Genomic DNA, 22,316 nt, shown 5'->3' on the forward strand with positions numbered 1-22,316 from the left:
GAGACAGCTGTTCTCATAGTCTGCCATGTCCATACTATAGTCTGCTAGGAATTATGCCAACAAGCAGGAGTTTGGCATGGGGTCAGTTTGGACCTCAGACCTCACTGACAGCTCAGCTTCACTGTGGTTTTCTGGCAACACTAGTAGATGTTCTACTAACTCAAAGAGAGTGTTGTTCTGTTGCTGTGTCTCTTCAACACACACACACACACACACACACACACACACATATGACCACAAACACATGCACATACACACATTCACTTTCCAGTCTCCTTGGAATAAAGGGGGAAGTCTTGTAAGGAAATTGGCTGTATGCCCCTTTGCCATAGGCTATACTGTAGGTGCTCTTGATAAAGCTTGTAAAGGAACATATAGGCCTCATGAACGAAATACCTGCTTGTTCAAACTAGAAAATAAAAAATAAAAGTTGCTCCACTGCTAATTTGAAACCCCTAGAAGGAAAACTGATTGTGATTGAATGAAAGAGGCTGATGGAGGTTCCTTTGTGCTAATATCCTCCCAGCTGAGACAGCTCGATTTCCTTGACTTTTAAACAGATATCATTAAGGGCATGCTCTTAATTTAGATTCTAAGAGCAAATTTAAGAAGTCCTCTTACTAGTAACTTCTAAAATTGAATCTCTATACACCACACAAACACACACACACACACACACACACATTTTTGAAAACATTTAAAAAAAGTTTTAGAAAGCCAAGATTTAGATTTGCACCAAACATCCATTATAGTCAAGATTTTCAGTAGGATCACTCACTTGCTCCAAAATTTGAGGATATTTTGAAGTTAGGTCATTGCTTTCAAAAATACAACTCTAACAACCAGAAAAGATTGGGTAGTAGGGAAATATATAGTTTCTATAAAATATACTCATGCAACTCAGAATAGTCCAAAAATAAAGCATACCAAAAGAAGTAAAAGTTGCTTCTCTACAATTAGAATATGAAATGCTATGAAGGCATATTAATTCATCTTTAAATCTCTATTCCAGTGTAAGAAATAAAGGGAATGTTCTTTCACTTATGCTTGACAATAGTGGAATATCTTGAAAAAACTAAGAGTTCTAAGAAGTTAATGGAATCCATTGTGAGTGTATTGAATGGGTTACAAAGTGAACACACAAACATGTACACATATGTGCACACACAAAACTATGTCTACACACATATTTGTAGTATAATCCAATTGTAAATAAAATATATATTATAAGTACATATTATTTTTCCACATAGTAAAATATATAGAATAATATTAAGCAAATTTTTTCTGAGAGGTAGGATTAAGTATGTTTTATTTTCATTTTGTTCATTTGCACTCTCTGATTTTTCTGGGCTGACTATTTGTTATGAATATAATAAAACCAACAACAAAGAGAGCGGAGGATTAGGGTATAGGGTACAAAATGTTCCAAGCTAACTTATAATTGTTCCTAGACCTGAGACATTCTGGAGCTCAGCCATGGAACGGAACTAACACTGAGATTAAGAATCTATTAGGGTGTTCTTCCAGTTGTTGGAAAATCTGGTCCATAGCCTGTTTTGTAATAATTTTAGTGAAACATGGCTATTCTTATTCATTTACATGTTGTCTTTGATGCTTTTGTGCTAACCAGGAGAGAGAAGTAGCTGCGACAGAGAACAAGCAGCCCAGGAAATCTAAAATATTTATTATCTGGCCTTTCTGGGGAGGAGAGGAGGCAAGAGAAGATGGGGAGGGGAAGTAAAAAAAAATGATTTGTATACATACGAACTCCCCATGATGATGAATATGTTTAATATGTATCACAAACATATTCTACTTTTTTTAAATGAAAATGTTCATTGACTCCCAACCTTTCAGGGCAATGGACTTCCAGATTGCTGCTGCATTCAGCACACAGCTTTCCACTTCAATGTTTGATTTTGTCAAAACTGGAAACACGTCATTAAGCCTGTTAGCCTTTCATTTTTCAGTACCATGGTTTAAAGTAAATTCCGTTCTGATGTGTCTAATTTAATCACATATAATTCAACAAAAGGTGCTTTAGATTTTTTTGTTCACAAAAGCACCCATACTCCTCCCAGTTGTACTTCTAGGGAGAACAGACTTCAGACCTTTAAAAAAAAATGAGTTGAAACTAAACTCAGTATCAACATGGTCAATGATGGATCCTTTTGCCCTTCTTAAAGATGATGGTTTTCACAAGGTCTGGTCTTGATAAAGTTAGGTTAGGATCCTATTTTAAAATTCAAGAGTCACAAGTTTTCATTTTTAACACAAAGATATACCCCTCAATCAAACTCCTTCCCTACATTTTATTTAACTTGGACATGGATATTAATAAAATACTATATGTTAAAGTATTCACTTAAAGTATTCTCAAGAAGTAACATTAGCCCTTCAAATTCAGAGCAGACAACCTAGGGAGGTAAGTATAAATTATTCCATGAACCCAGATCCGGAGTGTCCTAACCAAATTTGACAAACATGCATCATTCACTGGCTTGAGTTAAGTCTCTTGCATACTAATTTAAGAGACAAGCTCAGAATCCACAAACTTCCAGTCTAAATCATTTCCGGTGCTAGAGCTCACTATTCCTTTATGAAATGCAGAAGACCATGCTGAAAGACTAGGGCCCCTCACTGTCCTCTTCTCTTGGGATGTCACTGATTTCTGGAAAGGAATTGCTTTCTACACAGACATCAGATTCTTCTAAGGATTATGAACATATAAAATGGGTTAGGGAAGCAAATGTATGAAATACACTCTAGAAAATATTTTTAGCTGAGGCTAATCTTAAGTGAAAATTTGTAGGTGTTTGTGTAAGAAAACCTCATAATTAAAGTGAATGATATCTTCAAATATGGTTTTGTAAAGTACTAAAAATTGTTGGAGTAAACAATTTTTCTTTGCTCCTTTTCTATATTGACTTCATAAAAGAATACAGAGGTATAAATTAAGGATTTCAGATTATATACTTCAGAGGAATTAAGACCTCAAAGTAATTAGATATTTCATTAGTCTTTCTTAAATATAAACTAATTTAAATATACACTGGCAATCTGTCTATATATCTATACATCTATCTAATGATCCTGGCATAAAAATATAAAGGCTGTCATTAACTATAAACATTTGAAAATAAGTCTGTATGCTCAAAAGTCCCCTATAGTGCAAGAGTTTTTCCTGTTAGACTTATATGTATATGAAATCCATATTTATTTCAGAAAAAATGATTGTTAGATTTGTCCTAGCAATTGCAGAATTATTATTTGAACCTTAAAAGTTTTTTGTTATGAATTAGTTATGAAAAATATTCTAGGTGCAATGATCACATATATTTGGTTGTTTTAGCTATTAAAAACAAACAAATACTTACACAAAATCAAATCCCCAAATCTTCAGGTTTTTTTCCTGAGGGAATTTAATTCCAAAGGAAGATGTCATGTCTTTTCTCTGTCTGTGCCAGTTTGAGCAAATTGTAAAGTACTGCATCTTTCCTGTTCGAGGAGCTGAAAAAAATTGATCCACTGATGATTTCTTTTTATAAGCTTATAGATGCCTACAAAATAAGCATAGGTTGTAGTAGTTAACTCAGGAAAGTGGCCACAGAAAATAACTAGTCCTATAGTTCTACCTGCTTATCCTAACTACCATATCATTTTCCAGAGAAAAGGAATGAACATTTAAAAAGTTTTTCTACGTGTTGGTCATGCAGTTATTGAAAAACTCACATCCTGCCCTCAAAGAATTTAAAAGCAGCCTGAGTACCTTCCAATGTGCTGCAATAGGAAGTTCTTCTTGAATTTTACGTAACATTAAGAAGAAGGTGAGCCCCAAATAGCCAAACTTCCAAATCCTAATGATCCTGAGTGGACTTTAGGAAGAAATGGCAGCAGAATACAGCTAGCAACACAATCTGAGAATCAGTGAAATGTCAGTCCATTAGCTATGTCTAGGTCCTTTTCTACAATTTAACCCACTTGTCCCCACAGCCTCTCCCCGCAAACTGTCTGATTTGCTCTAAAGCTCATCTCTCTCATACACCAAATTGCTCTTTTTAGCAGCTTTTCAGGCCATTGCTTTGTCCTTTTTGGTTCAAGACCCTCAAGTAACCCATACCTCACTAGCCTAATTCAATTTTTCAGTCTGATGCCCCTCAGCTCTTGCCTTTTAAAACATTGTTGCATATTCCTTAACTCTTGTAAAAGCCCTCCTCATCTTCCTTCTCTCTGTATCTCTGACTATCTGTCACTCTGTCTCTCTGCCTCTGTCTCTGTCTCACACACAGATAGATATATGTGTGATCAAAAATATAGTGAATGTTTCAATTCAAAAATTATTAGAGAAAAAGGTACATTGCCACCAATCGCCCTCAAAATACTCCCTCTTGGTTTAAATCCACCTACCACATAATTCTTACCACTTTCTGAAGCAGTTCTGGAAGTTCTCTCTGTGAGTATCTTTAGTTGCACAATCCTGAGTGCCTCGATGTCCTGAATCAATTCACAGTGTTCATCTTTCATGGTCTTTTGACTTTGCAGAAGAGGCAGAAGTCACATGTTGCTTAGATGCAAGGAATAAGTTGTATGAAAATATATTGTGATGATTTTGTGAGCCTGCCTTTCCATTGGTGGTTGTTGGCATTAGCATTCACCATAGTTTTGATCACAGCTTGTAAATATACTCATTATATATATATATATGCATACACATAGCTTTTCCTACCACCATTACCCTGGTGAGCCTTCCTAACTCCACAATATATTAGGATATAAAACCATATGTATTTATCTAGTATATAAGGAGGTAAATACTGATGCGAACAGCTCATATAAGGACTCCTACCTAGCACTATGTATTTATTTTCTGGGAAGAATTTTTAAGAAAGCTTTTAGAGATGAAGAAAAGACTAGAAGGGAGAAATAATATCTGGCACGAAAGACAAGAATGTAAAACTAGAATATAAGAAATTTAAAACACAGGGGATTTAAAATATATGAGTTCATTTTCCATGAACTTTAGACATAAGAAACTATTATATCTCTTTATTTTAGAGTCAAAAAATTACATGTTTCACCATGAAAAGAGGCAAAAGGAGACATTTTTATAAGCAAGGAGATTATGGAAGAAATCAACTGAATAACACACTGTGTGTGCATTAGAAAGAAATAAAGCAGAATAATAACTTCAGGTTATGACAGAATCAGCTGATAAAATATGCCTGGGAAGAAAAATCTGTGATTTATAAAGAAACTCATATCATAATAACTTCTTTTTATATTCTGACCTGCCCTCCCATCTCTGAGCACATTCCATCTCTTGTGCAATCACACGTGGTTCCATCAAAGTCTGCTTTGTATAAATATTAACTCATCTTCAAAGACACATTCAAGTACTACTAAATTCAAATATATTTTGTCCCTCTAGGCAGGTAATAGATTACAGCTATCAGCCTGGTTCCCTATCCCTCCTTTTCAGCAACCTTCAGAGTGAGGTTACTAACACCTTAGAGATTCAGCTAGATCAGTTTCTCATTCTAGGATGGTCATCTGGTACTCACAAAAAGCCCCAAACTAGCAGTGCTTTGTCTCTACCTCTGCTCAGAATTGCTACAGGTCTGGCTTTCACCATAGAATGTAATAAAGAATTGAATCTCACAATTTATTTCCATGTTCACTCATTTCACTAAATGATTCCCAACTTTTCCTCTTGTATCCTCCATATGCATCATGTCACATTCATAAATCTGCCCCAAGCTCCAGCCCATTTTATGAGGGACCTGCTACCTGATACTTGCGCTTTTTAAAATCAGGAGATCTTCTTCTGGTAGGTCCCCTGTTAACTTGGAATCTCAACCCTTCTTCCAGGCCTGTTCTACAAGTTTCAGTGATTCTTCTATGAACCTACCCTGGTCTCTAGATTCTATCTTCCAACCCAGGCCTTCCATATCATTAATAAAACAACATAAACACTACTCCCAGAATCATTTAATCATCCAGGGTGAGTTTTGCACTGTGTCCTATGAATGATGTACAGACTATCCTATAATTAGACACTCAGAAACATGGAAAGGCACTTAGAGATTGTGTGTTCCAACTCTCGTAGCAATGAGGATTAACAATATATAACCATATGTCCTATTTTATATTGTTTGTACAAAGGAATACTCAAGGAATACATAGGTCTTAATAAAATTTCTGACACTACATATCACCTAAGCCTTGGAGCTCCCACTGTAGACCACAGTATTATAATTAAAATGTGCAGCATATGTTATCCAGTATTAAGAGCACAGATTATGTTACCCAATATTAAGAGCAATCAGACTGATATTTACTGAGCTCTCACCAAGTTCTCTAGGCTGTGAGAATACAAAAGATGTAAGATAAATTTCCCAAACATTGTTGGGAAAAAAAGGTGCTCAGCACCTTGAGACAACCACTAAGTGTTCAGAATTCTGCCATTAGAACTACAGAGTCACCCTTCAGGAAACATAAAGCTTGGCTTTGAAGGCTGCAAAAAAATTCTGGACTGTAGGAGAGAGAAGTAAAACCAGAAGTAGAAATTGAAGGAATGGAATCCTTTAGGGTGGGCTGAGCTCAGTATGAGGCCAGGCTGATTAGAGGGAGGCTTTGTGCAGGGGCAACAGAAGATGCTAATGATACTTGTTGCTATAGGGGACTTAGAGAAAGCAGAGGAATTCTGTCCTTTGATTAGACAGCAGAGGAATTCATGAGTAGTTAATGGTTTTTCCAAGCTCCTCTCAGCTGTGACATTGAACTAGCACTTCAACCCTACTGACTTCATTCTTTGAGGTTCAACAATAGACAAAAGACAAACAGCACTGCCCACACCTTGTGTCTATGTTAAGAATAGCAATCATAATGTACTAAAAGAACCTTTTCTGAGGGACTATAATTAACATTTTAATTTTAATATCCTTGATCTGAATCTGTATTTCCTCTATTTCACAATACACACTGTAGAATCTCCAAACACCAAATTCAGTTTGATTTAGAGAAATAATTATCAAATACCCACTATATGCCATCATGTTTGGGGTTAATGATATAGAAAATCAATTCATTATCAAGGTTTTGAGTTCTTAGTTTTTAGTTTTATAATACATTCAGATGCCACATTAGCTACACATTAAAAATTCTAGCATCACTATACCAGGAATAGATTCCACACATAAAGTCACAAGATTCAGATCAGATCCCAGCATCTGAGCTTATCAGTGAATGGTGGCTGAAATTGAATTACTTTACCTTGGCCTAAAACATAGGCTGGTGTGCACTTCCGTTCTGGAGCCATAGTTCACTTTTGGAGATGTTCTAATTGCCCCTTTAGATATGGTATATCTTGTCAGCAATTCCAGTTCTTTTCTTTAATTTAATTTTATTTGTACATTTATACAATATAATGACATTCATCATTGGAAATTTGTATGTTTACAAATCTCTCTGGGTTCTTATTTTTACTGCCTTTCCCTGCCCTCCCTTCAACCCCTCTATCCCTCCCTATTTACAAAGACTTTGCATGCATTTTTTCATTATCTCATATTAATTCCATTCCCTTCTTTCCTTTCCCCTACCCTTCCCACTCCCCCTTACCCTTTGCCCCCTTTCTTCCTATTTCACATTATCTATTATACCTTTTACTCCTTAGTTACATTTTCAGTTGCTCACACTAGAGAAACTATTCAGTATTTATTCATGTATGTCCGTCCTATTTATCTCACTTAAAAGTATCACCTCAATGTGCATCCATTTAGCAATAAATGTCTCTAATTTCTCATTTTTTATGGCTGAGTAGTACTCCATTTTATTTAAAAAAAAATTTTTCTTTATCCACTCTCCAGGTGATGGGAATTTGTGCTGTGTCCAAGTTTTAGCTATTACAAATTGTGCTGCTATGAACATGGGTGTGCATATATTTCTGTGGTATGATTTTTTTAATTCTTTGGGGAAGATACCCAGCAGGGGAATAGCTGGGACAAATGGGACTTCCAGTCCTAGTTCTTTGACATATCTCCATACTGATTTCCACAGTGGTTGCACCAGTCTACACTCCCACCAGCAGTGGAGCAGGGTTCCTCTTTCCCCACAGCCCCGCCAGCATTTGTTATTGGTTGATTTCATGATAGCAGCCATTCTTTCTGGGTGAGGTGGAATCTCAGCTTTGTTTTCATTTGCATCTCTCCAATGACCAGTGATGTTGAACATTTTTTCATATGTTTATTTGCTATTTCTACTTCTATGTCTGAGAAATATCTGTTAATTTCAGATGCCCAGTTTTGGATTGGGTCTTTAAATTTGGGAGGCCTGATTGTTTTAAGTTCTTTATGGATTTGAGATAGTAGACCTTTGTCTGAGGGACAGCTGGTGAAAACTTCTTCCCACATTGCGGGTTGTCTCTTCACACTGTTGGTGATTTTTCTTCCTGTGAGAAGCTTTTTAGCAAGAAGAGATCCCACTTGTTGATTTTTTGTGCTAGTTCACAGGCAACTGAGGTTTTGTTCATAAAATCTTTTCCTACATCAATGTCTTCAAGAGTTCTTCTTAAGCTCTCTTGCAGCTAGTTTAGTGTTTCTGTTTTAATATTTTGATCTTTAATCCATTTTGATTTCAGTTTAGTGCATGGTGAGAGATATAGGTCCAGTTTTACTCTTTGGCAAGTTGAAACCCAATTTTTCCAGGACTATTTATTAAAAAGGATATCTTTTCTTCAGTGAGGGTGTTTGGATTCTTTGTCAAAGATGAGGTGGCTGAGTGTGTCTGGAGTTGTTTCTGCATCTTTTAATCTGTTCCACTGGTACTCCAATCTGTTTCTTTGCCAGTACCATGCTGTTTTTATCACAGTAGCTTTGTAGTATAGTTCCAGGTTGGGGATTGTGATACCCCCTGCCATGTCTCTGTTACCTAGAATTGCTTTTGCTATTCTGGGTCTCTTCTTGTTCCAAATGAATTTTTGGATTGTTTTGTCGACGTCTATGAAGTATGCTGCTGGGATCTCAATTGGAATTGCATTAAATCTATATAGCAGTTTTGGAAGTATGGCCATTTCCACTATATTAATCCTTCTTACCCAGGAGCAGGAGATGTCTGTCCATTTTCTGATATCATTGTCAATCTCTCTTTCCAGAGTGCCATAGTTTTCAGAGAAGAGGTCTTTGATTTCTTTCATTAGGTTGATTCCTAGGTATTTCAGTTTTTTAGATGCTATTTTGAAAGGAATTATTTGCTCTATTTCTTTCTCAGTGAGTCTGTTGTTCATGTAGAGGAAAGCTATTGATTTTTGTGTGTTGACCTTGTATCCACCTACTTTACTGAATTTGGTTATTAAGTCTAGAAGACTTTTGGTGGTGTTCTTGGGTTCTTCTATGGAGAGTATCATGTCATCTGCATATAATGACAATTTGACTTCTTCATTTCCTATTTTTATTCCTTTTATTTCTTTCTCTTGTCTAATTGCAGTGTGTAATGTTTCCAAAACTATATTGAACAGGAGTAGTGATAGTGGACATCCTTGTCTTATTCCTGATTTTAGTGTGAAGGATTTCAGTTTTTGACCATTTAGTATGAAATGATATTGGCTGTTGGTTTTTCATATTAAGCGTTTATCAGATTGAGGTCAAGACCATCTATTCCAATTTTCTGTAGAGACTTTTATCATGAATCCATGTTGGATTTTGTGGAATGCTTTTTCTGCATCTATTGAGATGATCATATGGTTTTTTTTCCATGACTCTATTGATATAGTGTATTACATTAATTGATTTGCTTATGTTGAACCATCTCTGCAACCCTGGGATATATCCCACTTGGTCTGGGTGTATGATCTTCTTGATGATCTTCTCCATTCTATTTGGCAATACCTTACTAAGGATTTTTGTCACTATGTTCATTAGTGAGATTGGCATATATTTCTCTTTTTTGGTTGGGCTTTTCTCTGCTTTGGGGATCAAGGTGATGCTTGCTTCCAGGAATGAATTTGGGAGTATTGCTTCCCTTTCAATTTCATTGAAGAGTTAAAACAGGAGTGGCAGTAGGTCCTCTCTAAATGTCTTGTAGAATTCAGTGGTGAAGTCATCAGGACCCGGGCTTTTCTTAGTTGGTTTTCTTAGTTTTTAATTATGTTTTCAATTTCATTGATTGATATTGAGTTGTTTAGAATTTTTAGGTCTTCTTCGTTCAACTTGGGTAATTCATATTTATCTAGGAATCTGTCCATTTCTTCTGTGTTTTCCATCTTATTGGCATATAAGTTCTTGAAGCAGGTATTGATGATCCTCTGGATTTCTGCTGAGTCCATTGTAATTTCATCCTTTTTATTCCTAATTGCATGGATTTGGGGCTTTTCTTTTCTTTTCCTGATAAGGGTGGCTAAGGGTTTGTTGATTTTGTTTATTCTTTCGAAGAATCAACTCTTGGCTTCATTGATTTTTTGTATCATTCTCTTAGTCTCCATTGAATTGATTTCTGCTCTGATCTTTACAATTTCCTCCCTTTGTCCTGCTCTTCTTTTGCTAGAAACTTGAGGTTCAGCATCAGGCTGTTTAATTGGGCTTACTCTGTTTTCCTAATATGAGTATTCACTACTATGAATTTCCCTCATAAGACTGCTTTCATTGTGTCCCATAGATTCCAATATGTTGTATTGTCATTTAATTGAATGAACTGTCTGATTTCTTCTTGAATTTCCTCTGTGACCCATTGGTTATTCAGAGTGTATTGTTCACTTTCCATGTGTTTATGAAATTTTTGCAGTTTCTTTTGCTATTTATCTCTACTTTCATTGCACTATGGTCTGATAAGATACAGGAGATAACTTCAATTCCTTTGCACTTACCTAAATATGTTGTATGAGCGAGTATGTGGTTTATTTTGGAGAACGACCCATGTGCAGCTGAAAAGAATGTGTATTCTGATTTTGTGGGGTGGAACACTCTGTAAACATCTGTTCAGTTCATTTGTTCAAGAGGTTGATTGAGTTCTAGTATTTTGTTGCTTATTTTTTGTCTAGTTAATCTATCTATCTGTGACAGTGGGGTATTGAGTTCCCCCACTACTATTGTATTAGTGCTTATATGATTTTTCATGTCCGTTAGTATTTGTTACACATAGTTGAGCACACTAATGTTTGGTGCATAGATACTTAGGATTGCCATATTTTCCCCTTGGATTGTTCACTTTACAAGGATGTAGTGTCCTTCTTTGTCTCTCTTAATTTGTGTTGGTTTGAAATCCACATGATCTGCAAAGAGGATAGCTACTCCTGATTGTTTTTGGGTTCCCGTCTCATGGAGTATTGTTTGCCACCCTTTAACTTTCAGTCTATGGTTTCTTTTTGAATTGAGTGTGTTTCTTGTATGCAGAATATTGTTGGATTTTGCCTCTTGACCCATTCTTCCTGTCTATTTCTTTTGATTAGTGAGTTGAGACCATTAATATTGATGGTTATAACTGATACATATTGACTTATCATTGTCATGACTTTTTCTTTTTGTTGCATTCTCCCCCTTTGCTTTTAATTTCTTGTCACAGGTGGTGGATTCATTCTGCTGGGCTTCCTGGAGTTGTGATCCTCATTGCCTTTTCCTAAGATATTGTCTAAAATTTTTTGGAGTGCTGATTTGGTATTCATAAAGTTCCTAAGGTGCTCTTTGTCATCAAAGTATCTTAATTCTCCATCAATTTTGAAAGATAGTTGTGCAGGGTACTTCAATCTGGGTTGGAGGCTGTTTTCCTTTAGGGCTTGAAATATGTCACTCCAAGCTCTTCTTGCCTTAAGGGTTTGTGTTGAGAAGTCTGCTGTGATTCTGATGGCCTTTCCTTTGTATGCGATTCGTTTCTTTTCTCTAACTGCTTGTAGAACTTTGTTCTTCTATTGGGTTTCAGGCATCTTAACTATTATATGCCTATGTGTACATTTTTTTTTTGATCAAGGCTTATTGGAGTCCTATATGCCTCACTATCTGTATGTCAAGTTCTTTTCCCCTGCTTGGGAAGTTTTCTTCCATCACTTCTGTGAACAGTTTTTTTTTTATGTCATCTGCACTCTCTCCTGTTTCTTCATTGACTCCAATCAGTCTTATGTTATTCTTCTTTGCATCATTTAGTGGCTGCTGGAATGATTTCTCATGGTCCTTTACAATTTTATAGCAATTTTTCTTTTCTTCATCACTAATTTCAATCTTATCTTCTATATCAGAAATTCTGTCTTTACATTGGCTCATTCTGCTGCATAGACTTTCAGTGGAGTTTTTAGTCTCTTGGACATCTATTTGAATCTGATTTATGGATTCCATTTGTTTCCTCTGTTAGGATTCCATCAATGTTCCTCAGCTTCTCTATTTTTTTTTAATCTGTGTCTTCTCTAGATTCATTAATCATGTCTTGCACTATGGACACGATCTCTGCTATTATGTGAGAAATTATTTCTGATTTCATTTTTTCCAGATCCTGTTTTATTGCTATTTCAGGGAGTCCAGGTGGCTGAGTATCAGAGTTTTCCATCTCGTTTTCCTTTGGGGTTGCTGTTGGTGATCTGGAAGTTTGGTTCTGAGGCTTGTTTACATGTCTTTTCATTTAGGCTGTCCTGCTGGTGCCAGCACAGCTCAGGTCCTCTGAGCTTGGAGCAGGGGTAGGTTGGCCCAGAACCCTCCTACTCTGCACTGTGAGATGTGGCACATCAACCCGGAAGCCTCCTCTGTGCTGGGAGTGGGGGTAGGTTGGCCTGGAAGCCTCCTACACTGCACTGTGAGCTGTGGCATGTTGACCTGGAAGCCTACTCTGTGCTGGGAGCAGCAATTCCAGTTCTTGAAGTGCACAATTTGTTATGTTACCAGACTCAAGCTTCTGCAGAACAAATAGTATGGTATGCACTGATGTAGGAAAGAAATAGCAGGCAGATTTCAAAGCCTAATCTTATGATTCCATCAGATCATTGTAAAGATTCCTAATCATTCCTCAACAATATACTTAGGAAAACAATATAGGTATTATCATATTTTCCCATCTTTATGTGCTGCTCTTTTACAATCCCATATTTAATATAAATTCAGGGAGAAACACTGAGAATGTATTTTTAGAAAGTCTCATATGTCAACTGATATAATTTTATGATCCTAAACACTTGCCAGTATGAACTTCTGGTTTAAGATTTTTCCTTCTGTTTTATTTGATTTGTATGATTCTTTACAAGGCAACCATTTACTTTAAAAGAGAACAATTATTAACAGCTACTATCCTGAACTTTATGCATGAATACAATTTTTTAAAATTTTGAAGTTGACAAAATTATTTGATGGATCATAATATATTTCCATTATATTGAATTAAATTTCACTTTCACATAGCTAAAGGTTTTACTAACTTTTTGCTGTTTAAATCTGAATAAACCATTCATCTTAAATATAATACTAAAGCTATTTTGTGAGCTCCATATATTATGTTAGCCTTGGAGCATAAACCTGAGAAAGGGAATTAGTTTGATTTAGAAGGCTTAAGCCAAATCCAATTTTTAGATTTGTCTGTAAACACAGAATCACCAGTGTTTTTTGAAGATTTGCCATGTTTCCACAGTTATGATTACACTACAATGAAATGACATAAGATAATAGGACAGGGAAAAAATAAATCTCAAATATAAAATTGATCTTAGTATTTATTATAGGTTTGAAACTGCACAATCCTCTTGTCAACTTTAAATCCTATTTCCAGTTTGATCTGACTTTGATGCTATGTACCTAAAAGTTGAACATGGTGTGGTAGAAAGACTAGATCTAGTAGTTCTATTGCAGCATTTTGACTCACTAGAATAGATGGCTGAACTTTTGGATCACAGAATTTTCCCTTGGAGAAGGAAACAAGGATTTATGAGTACTATCAATATAATAGTCTATGGTATTTTCCCTAAAAAAATTTGCAGTACTTATGATAATAATACCTAGATCCTTCACTATTAATACTCCACTGTAGACTAGTGATTTAAGGTGATAATATAGGTATAAGTCACACACACTATTTTGGTATACTGAAATGTTGGAGCTCCTCACTGTCTTTGCCATACAGACCTAGTTTGAGTTGACCATGAAGATGTTGCTCTGGATATTTTGAAGGAAAATATTGTTTACCAAGAGTCAAGTAATAAAGTCCCTATACAAAAAAGCAAACAATGATACATCAAGCACCATTCTAAACCATGGTATAGAAATACCTGAGTTCTGTTTTCTTTGAATCTTTCTACCAGAAATTTCTAAGATATTGTCATGATTCTGAGCACAAATTTAAATTTTTTAACAGCTTCAAATTTCAGATCCTAAAAGTAAAATCCAAAATCATACAATTATATTATATAAAAATTATACCTCATAAAGTGTAGTAAGTTTCAAGTATATCTGTCATTGTTTCTCCTGCTATTTATTGCCAGTGAAAGAAACCCTAAGGTCTTCTAGGATAGACTTTGTAAAATTTGAAATACAGTGGCACCTAGGTTCACAACTTAATTTGCTTCATGATACTAGGAAAGATGGCCATGTTCATGTTCCTGTGAAGAAGATGGCCGCAGTTGTGTTCATCACCTGATGTGGAGTTTGTGAATGGAAGTAAATCTTGCCGCACACTGCTGTTCATGAAGCAGATTGTTTGTGAAAAGAAGTGTTCATGAACTGAGGTATTACTGTAATTCACCAATGTGAATACTTATAAGGAGAACCACATGCAAAAAGGAAGTTTTAACTATACTGAATATGAAAGAAGTAAAAAAAAAAAAAGGTGCGGAATGGAAATCCCACCAGATTAGTCAGAGAGTTTCTCCAGTGTACAGGGATTTCTTTAAGGTATTCAATTCAAGAGTTCTAAACTAAATTAAAAGTATTCAGATTATGAGATAAAGTCAAGAAAGGTGATTCCTTACTTTGCCCTTTCCCTGTCAATATGCTCCAATTAAATCCACAAGATGGTCTACCATTTTGATTTTGTCAAACCTTTTCTTGACCAATAAAGAGCAACAATGTGTGAGAGTAGAGAAATGGAGCTAACACTTGTTAAATGGTTTTTAATCTATGACCAGTAGATTGTACATAGAAAATACCATTTACTCCTCACACTGAATTTATAAAGCAAGTATTAACAGAGATACTGTTTACAGTAGAAAAAAATCAAGGCTTGGAAAGACTCATAACCTGGTTGGATCAGGCGTTTTTCCCTGGAAAAATCCTCCCCCCTTTTTTTTGGCTATGCTTTGCCACTTCCTGAGACAGTTGTATTAAAATAAGTTGTGGGCTTGGCAGGAGCAGTGCAATTAATAGGCAAGTGGTCCAGGAAATGTAGTAAGTAGAGAAAATGTGTGTCCAAGAAGAGTTAGCTCTATGAAAGTCCCTCAAATTGCTTCAGCAGCATTTTTTAATTGTATGATGTTTTTTCTGTTGAAAGAAAAATATTGTGGAATGCTTTCCTTCCTTTTCAGAGACCAAAGGTGAGCTACCTTCAGGGGAGGCAGAAGACATAAGCCATTATCTACACCCAGGACTCAATGCAGCATTCACCACAAGCTGAGAGAAATCTGTTTCTTATTGCAGTGAGACTTAAAGCCTCAGTAAGAGAGAGGATCCTTCTGTACTCATTTGAAGAATAAAAGCTGAGTAAGAAGCCCTCATCATCCTGGGGCAGGAACCTCCTTCAGTGGGCCTCTTCTTTTATATTCTTCCCTGCTCTCAGGTTAGCATACTGCACAACTCCAGGAGGACTGTCAAGATGATGATCTATGTGAATGGTGATCTTGAAGTGGGCAACATCCAACATGCAAAGCTAAAAATGCCAACAACGCTGACAACAATGGAGAACTCAAGGGCTAAGACTTGTGTCTATATGTGACAGCTAAGCCATTTGACTCTCCAATAGGAAATTCTTTCAAATGTTCAGTGTGCCACAGCACAAAAGAAAAAAAATATACAGATAAGACAATAGAAGCCAACATGATGACAGACCTTGGTACCATTATGTGTTCTCTGTCTTGATTATTTCTATCCTTCAGAAAGACCTACTCAATCTGTTATTCTCCTAAGAATCCACAGGTTACCACAGTTTAACTCTGTCTTCTCAACAGAGAAAATAGAGGTGAGAAGCTTTGAGCTTTCAACTCCCTCTTTTTCAGCCATCTGCAAAAGACTTCAACCCTGAGGAAGAGCCTCAGTACTTCGAAACCTCAGTCTGCAGCCAGGATCTTCATCCAATCTTACTCTCTTTACTTTCAGAACTCATACACCAATGTTATAATTCTCCCCTCAGTAAGGTCCTGATTACTTTGGAAATAAATATGACACAGCTTCCAATGGGTTTATCCACTGCCAGAGTTTCCTTCCTCCTATTTATTTTCCTGCCCTGTACTAGAATTATTTTTCTAAAAATAATTTTTATCTTACAGATTCTTCAGTGCCATGCACTTCACTCAAGACCCTTCACAATTTGTTAAATCATATTGGCTACTTACATCCCCCCCACCATATTTTTTTTTCTTTTCTTTGTATTTATATATTAATTGGTATATTTTAGGTATACAATACATTTACATTCATCATTGGGTGTTTGTACCCGAATATGATGTATCTTAGTTCTTATTTTTTCCCCATTACCTATGCACCGTTCATCCCCACCACCCTTCCCTATTTACAAAGACTTTGTTTCCATTTTTTTTTCTTTCTCATAATTTTTCCTTTCCCTTCTTCCCTTTCCCCTTTCCCTCCTGCCACCCCTACACCTTTGGACCTTTTCTTATTTCAAATTATCAATTATTCATTTTAATCATTTTTATCCTTATTTACACTTTCAGTTTCTCACAGTAGAGAAACTATTCTGTATTTACACATGTGTGTCCTATTTATTTCACTTAAGAGTATGGCCTCAATGTGCATCCATTTAGCTATAAATGACTCTAGTTTCTCATTCTTTATGGTTGAGTAGTACTCCATTTTATAAAAAAAAAAAAAACCCACATCTTCTTTATCCAGTTTCCAGTTGATGGGCACTTGGGCTGTTTCCAAATTTTAGCTATTACAAACTGTGCCGCTATAAACATAGATGCACATATATCGCTGTGGTATGATTCTTTTAATTCTTTGGGGAAGATACCCAGCAGGGGAATAGCTGGGTCAAATAGGACCTCCAGCCCTAGTTCTTTGAGGTATCTCCACACTGATTAAAATTAAAAATATATTGTAGTAGCTTCCTAAATATTCCAAATTGTTAATTTTGCCTCTATGGCAGCCATTGCCATATCTTAGATCACCATTTTCATCCACATCAACCTGTCACAGTTCTAAACTTCCTTCAAGACTCACTTCAAATCCCACCTGAACTAAGAAGCTGACCAAGATTTTCCTATGCAGAACTATACCATCAACCCATGCTGCCTGTCAGAAAACTCTTCATCTTGACCTTTTTTTTTACCTCAATAAACAATTTGTACCTTGAATTAGAATTAATTACTTAGGTCTGTTTCCCCCACTAGAATGTAAAGTACTTGATTGCAGAAACCATATCTTATCTATATATACCTCAAATATACCTCAAAGCACCTAATACAGTGTTGGAAGCATAATAGTTTCTCATCAAGTATTTGTTGGTTTGAATTAAAAATCATCATTAAGTTATTAATATCAAAGCAGAGCTGTTAGTAAGAAGAAAAAGATATTATATCCTTATTACTTTAATAAATTTATTTATGAGGCATTTCTGAAGAATGAGGTTAATAATCCAACACCAAATAACAACAGCCTTTTCTCTTTTTTGACATTTTATAAAAGCTCAAGTTATGATAATTTGAACCTGCTTAAATTTGAATGATTTAGGAGGCACTTCATTTTAGTTAGTACTGTTAATAACACTGAAGATGCATTTCGTGGTTGCAATACGATACTCGTCATTTTTGTTGCTTAAGTATCATGACTCAGGTCTCCTATTGTAAAAGTTGGAAAATGTGCTGACTTAAACAGATTAAATACAATGGAAGAGAGAATGATTTAATAGAGGTGAATGTGCATTATGAGCGGAATTTATTCCTTCATTCATTTATCCATTTGTCATTCAAAAGTAGCACTATTAATGATGAATGAAAATATTTTTGCATTATTCTGTCCATTATCATCCCATTAGTTGCAAATATTTCTGTAGCTCCTCTATCCTTACCTCCCCTCAATTCTTGTATAAGAATGTGTGTTTTTTAGGTCTGCACTTATCTATCTCCCTGAGTCCTGAAGAGTTATCAATTACTTCCCAACCCTCCTGCATCTACAAACTCTTCCTTTTCTGACTTTTGAATTGAGGTGATTGTGGTATGCACAATTGTAATATGATCCCTAAGATTCTGACTTCTTGTGTACATGCTTTGTATAATCTTCTCTTCCTTCTTAATGAAGGAGTAGTCACTCTCTTCATTTCACTGGGGAGTGGAAGGTTGTCACAGCAGATAGAAGGATTCTTCTGTTGGCTTGGAAGAGTCTATCTGTTTATGTTGTGTGTTGAACTCACGGCCAGCACTTGAGGGTGGTCTGCAGGAGTTTAGAATGACCCTGTATTGATAACTAGCAAGAAAGCATGAGAATCAGACCTAAAAGCATAAGGAACACCCTCTTAACAAGTTAAATATCCTTGGAAGAGGACTTTGAATGCCAAAAGAGAACACAGTCTGGCTGACACTTTCATTTCATCCTAGTGAGGCACTGAGCGGTGGACCATCTACACTGTGTCCAGACTTTTGACCTGCAGAAACAGTAAGATAATAAATGTGTGTGTGTGGTTGAAAGATATAAACTTTTTGATACATAACACACAAAACTAATGCAAGTGTACAAAGAATCATCATTTGCCAGGTTAATCCAGTTTTTGTTATGAGTAAGATAGTGAGTTAGACCCTGGACACAATATTATGATTTGAATGTAAAATATCACCCAAAGTCTCATGGTCGGGAAGGCAAATGCATCATGGGGGCAATGTACTCATCAGTCCCTTCACCCTTTGATGAGCTCAGAGCTGACTGTGTTGCTCAGAGGTGGGTTCTGGTCAGAAAAGATAGGTCACTGGGGCATGACCTATTTGTTCCCAGTTCCTTCCTATCTATCTTTCTCTCTACTTCCTGGATACCATGGGTTGAGCAACTTTCCTCCACTATGCCCCTCTGCCATGTCATTTCTGCCTTGGAAACAGCATATCATGGATTAAATCTATTGAAATCCATGAGACAAAATAAACCTCTCCTCCTTTAACCTGCAGGTGTCAGATCTTTCATTGCAGGAAGGGGAAAGTGGCTAACACACACAGTATCTCACATAATCCTCACAACCATCTTCTGAAGTAGATTGTATTGGCTCATTACAAAGCATGTAAATCAACTGGCATGTCTCATTTTATAAGTGAAGAAGCTGAGGCTGGGAGAGACTAAATGATGCAAAAGTGACCTATAGTTAGGAAGCAATTAGGTTAAATAAAATACATTTCCTGAAATGTCAAGTATTTTGTATTTCTTTGTATTTGTATTGTATTTCTGCTTTGTATTTCTGCTGTTCTACAGTCACAAGTCACATGAAACTAATAAGTCAGTGATATGAAAAAGCTTCAGATGAATCAGCCCATCAGTACTATAGGAAATAGTAGATAAAGAAGGAGTTTCCACTTCAGTATGGGATGCCTAGGAAATCTAATGGAAAAGGTGAAATTTCAAATAAACTTAAAAGTAGGAATTTCCCAAGAGGAAAGAAAGGCAGAATAAAGCAGTCTCAGGAGCAAAGGCAGGTGCAAAGCTGAGAATCTAGCTCACATTATGAATGTTGTTTAGGGAGGAGCTAGTGATGAAAAGCAGTGAGGGTGAGCAAGCAAACTTAGGTGTAGGCAAGTTCATGACACTTAATGAAAGTAATGTGGCAAGTGAGGTCACTAGAAAGGCAGAGTAAGATGAGAGAAAAGAATTAGTAGCCAATACCTTATTGTTTACTTGATGGGAATGGAAACAACATGTCTTTTGGAAAAATATTCAAATAAACAAATGGCAGAGTGTGTTACTTTTAAATGGCTAGTATCAGCTAATACCAAGGATCCAAAGAAGATATAGAAGCTTCTTGCATAAGGCAACTGGGAAACTGTTTGGCTCAAGGAAGAAAGAAAAAAAGAGAAGCATGCAAAGGGATGAATAAGGGATAAGTAGGATGAATGAGCTTGGTGCCATGATTCACACCTTCACACCTATAATCTCAGCTACTAGGGAGGCTAAGGCAGAAGGATCCAAAGTTTGGGGCAACTTAGCAAGAACTTGTCTCAAAATTTAAAAATTTAAAATGGTGTACAGTGTAGGCTAGTACTCCCTGGGTCCAATCCCTAGTACTGAAGAAAAAAAATAGAGTAGATGGAGGAATTACAGTTCACATGATTAAAATGACCCCCTTCTCCATGTCTAATATCTCCTCATCTCCAACATCCCCTGAAATGACAAGAATGTAAACAGCAATAATACTTGTTTATCTTTCATGGTCGTTTTGACTTTGGGGAATTGCTATAAATTACATAGTAATTTATATAGCTGGTAAATAAGGTGTCTGAGGACATACAGTAATGTTTTTCTTTGACAGAAATTGCCACAAAAATTTTTAACCAATTCAGGGCACTGAACAGCCACAAAAAGACACTTCTAGAAAAGAAACTTCTAGAACTTTTCAGAAAATGGCAAGAACAAGGGATAAATGTTTGAAGTGGGGGAGGTGTTTCAAGGGGGATTCATGGCAATGTATCTTTTACTGTAATCGTTTTTTTTTTAATTTTTCATTTAAACTGTAACCATATTTTTTATCATCCCTTATACACAGACTGAGGTGTTTATAAGTTTCTCCATGACAGAACATAGACTGACTATGAAATATACCAATGAACAATGTAGAGAAGATAAACCCTAACCTGGGTACACCCACACAGGGGAAATCTCAAGGAATTATAAGTATTCTGTCAAGAATGGAGATACTCCATGCCAAGAGTCGGCAGGTTTAGAAAGTGGGAAGGCTGGGATAGAAGTCAGAACAATTAGTTAAAAGATTATTTTAAGGAACAGCCATATGATTAGCCTCTTTCCTAGGCTGCAAGGGTCATATAATGTCCCCACCATTTCTTAGAATTCTCAAACCAATCAATTTTCTTGAGTATAGGTAGTGTTAGGGATCACTCATCAACCTAAAGTGAAGCCTGCAATTGGCCTATACTATCTATTCATCCCTTTTCTTTCAGCAAAGTGGAATAATAGGGTAGAACACCCAGACTAGTTTTCCAATTCATCACTGTAATTTTTCATTTGTTGTTATTACAAATGGAAAACCAAAACTCATCAGACATTCGGAAAAAAAAATAATACCAAAGAAAAGGATCAAATGAAAATTAAAGGATCAGAGCTTGTAAAAACTACTTGGAGAGATCAAAGAACACATTGCATCTCTGTAATAGGCTGTTGTGAAAAATAAATATAAGAATATAACAATGAATTTCTTAGAAATTCAAATAGAAGCATTGGAAATCTGCTCTTGCTAATTATGTAGAAAGCTACAAGAGAGTGTTGCCATCATACTAACAACAAAAACAAGTCTGGTAGTCCACAAAAATCTTATATATATTTTTTTTTAGCCTAGCAGAATGCTGTTATCACAAGTCAATGTGTGAACTGAAATCAAGCTAGCAATATTCCTATTCCCAAGGAGACATGAGACTCACAGACTCTCTCTTCTTGCCTAGAACAGAGAGGCAAATACTTTATTTATGACAGAAGCAGTTAAGAAAACAGTGACCATGCGAACAAGTTGTTTTGAGATTGTGTGTGAGGTAGTGTGACAGTTCAGAATCTCGAGAGCACCAGACAGAAATGACTCTGCGCTCATTGTCAACTCTTGTTCACAGCCCTCCAATGAGTTTAAAAAGAGAAGTCAGGGCCTTGCCAAGAGATGTGAGAGAGACTTCCTCTTTGGTGCAGGAATCAGGACCTGCCCAGATGCGAGGCTGGGACAAGTGACCCAAGAGCACTGTATCTCCACACTCCCAGTCTAGCATGAGTATGAAGTAGTGGCCAGCTGCTCCTGGTGGGCAGTCAGAGACATGGCTGGTCTCTTAAACCTGCACTTACATCAGGCAGAAACTGCCTGAGCCAGGAAAGGGGTAAAAAGCCCACCCTGATGACCTTGAGCTGAGACAAGATTTCAGCTATTGGGTAGGGTAGGAATGCTGACAGAACTCCAGCCCCGGAGACTTGTGTGTTGTTTTAGATAAGGTTTCACAACCTGGG

General features: G+C 36.4%; 1 long non-coding RNA gene across 3 annotated transcripts in view; it reads right to left on the reverse strand.

The window, feature by feature from the left end:
• The window catches only part of LOC106009416 (uncharacterized), a 259,976-nt gene that overhangs the window by 111,631 nt on the left and 126,029 nt on the right, over positions 1 to 22,316 (reverse strand). For 2 of the 3 annotated variants that reach the window (XR_015443704.1, XR_015443702.1), the window contains exons 7-8: positions 4,425 to 4,567; positions 3,381 to 3,513 (exon numbers count right to left, since the gene is read on the reverse strand). The exons of the other annotated variant lie outside the window; for it this stretch is intronic. This is a non-coding gene — a long non-coding RNA (uncharacterized LOC106009416). The remainder of the gene's footprint in view (positions 1 to 3,380; positions 3,514 to 4,424; positions 4,568 to 22,316) is intronic. 3 annotated transcript variants of the gene reach the window in all.

This window comes from Heterocephalus glaber, unplaced genomic scaffold (assembly GCF_053883595.1).
Source record: "Heterocephalus glaber isolate CG9 unplaced genomic scaffold, H.glaber_assembly_v1.0 deba00001577, whole genome shotgun sequence".
Classification (NCBI taxonomy): domain Eukaryota; kingdom Metazoa; phylum Chordata; class Mammalia; order Rodentia; family Bathyergidae; genus Heterocephalus; species Heterocephalus glaber.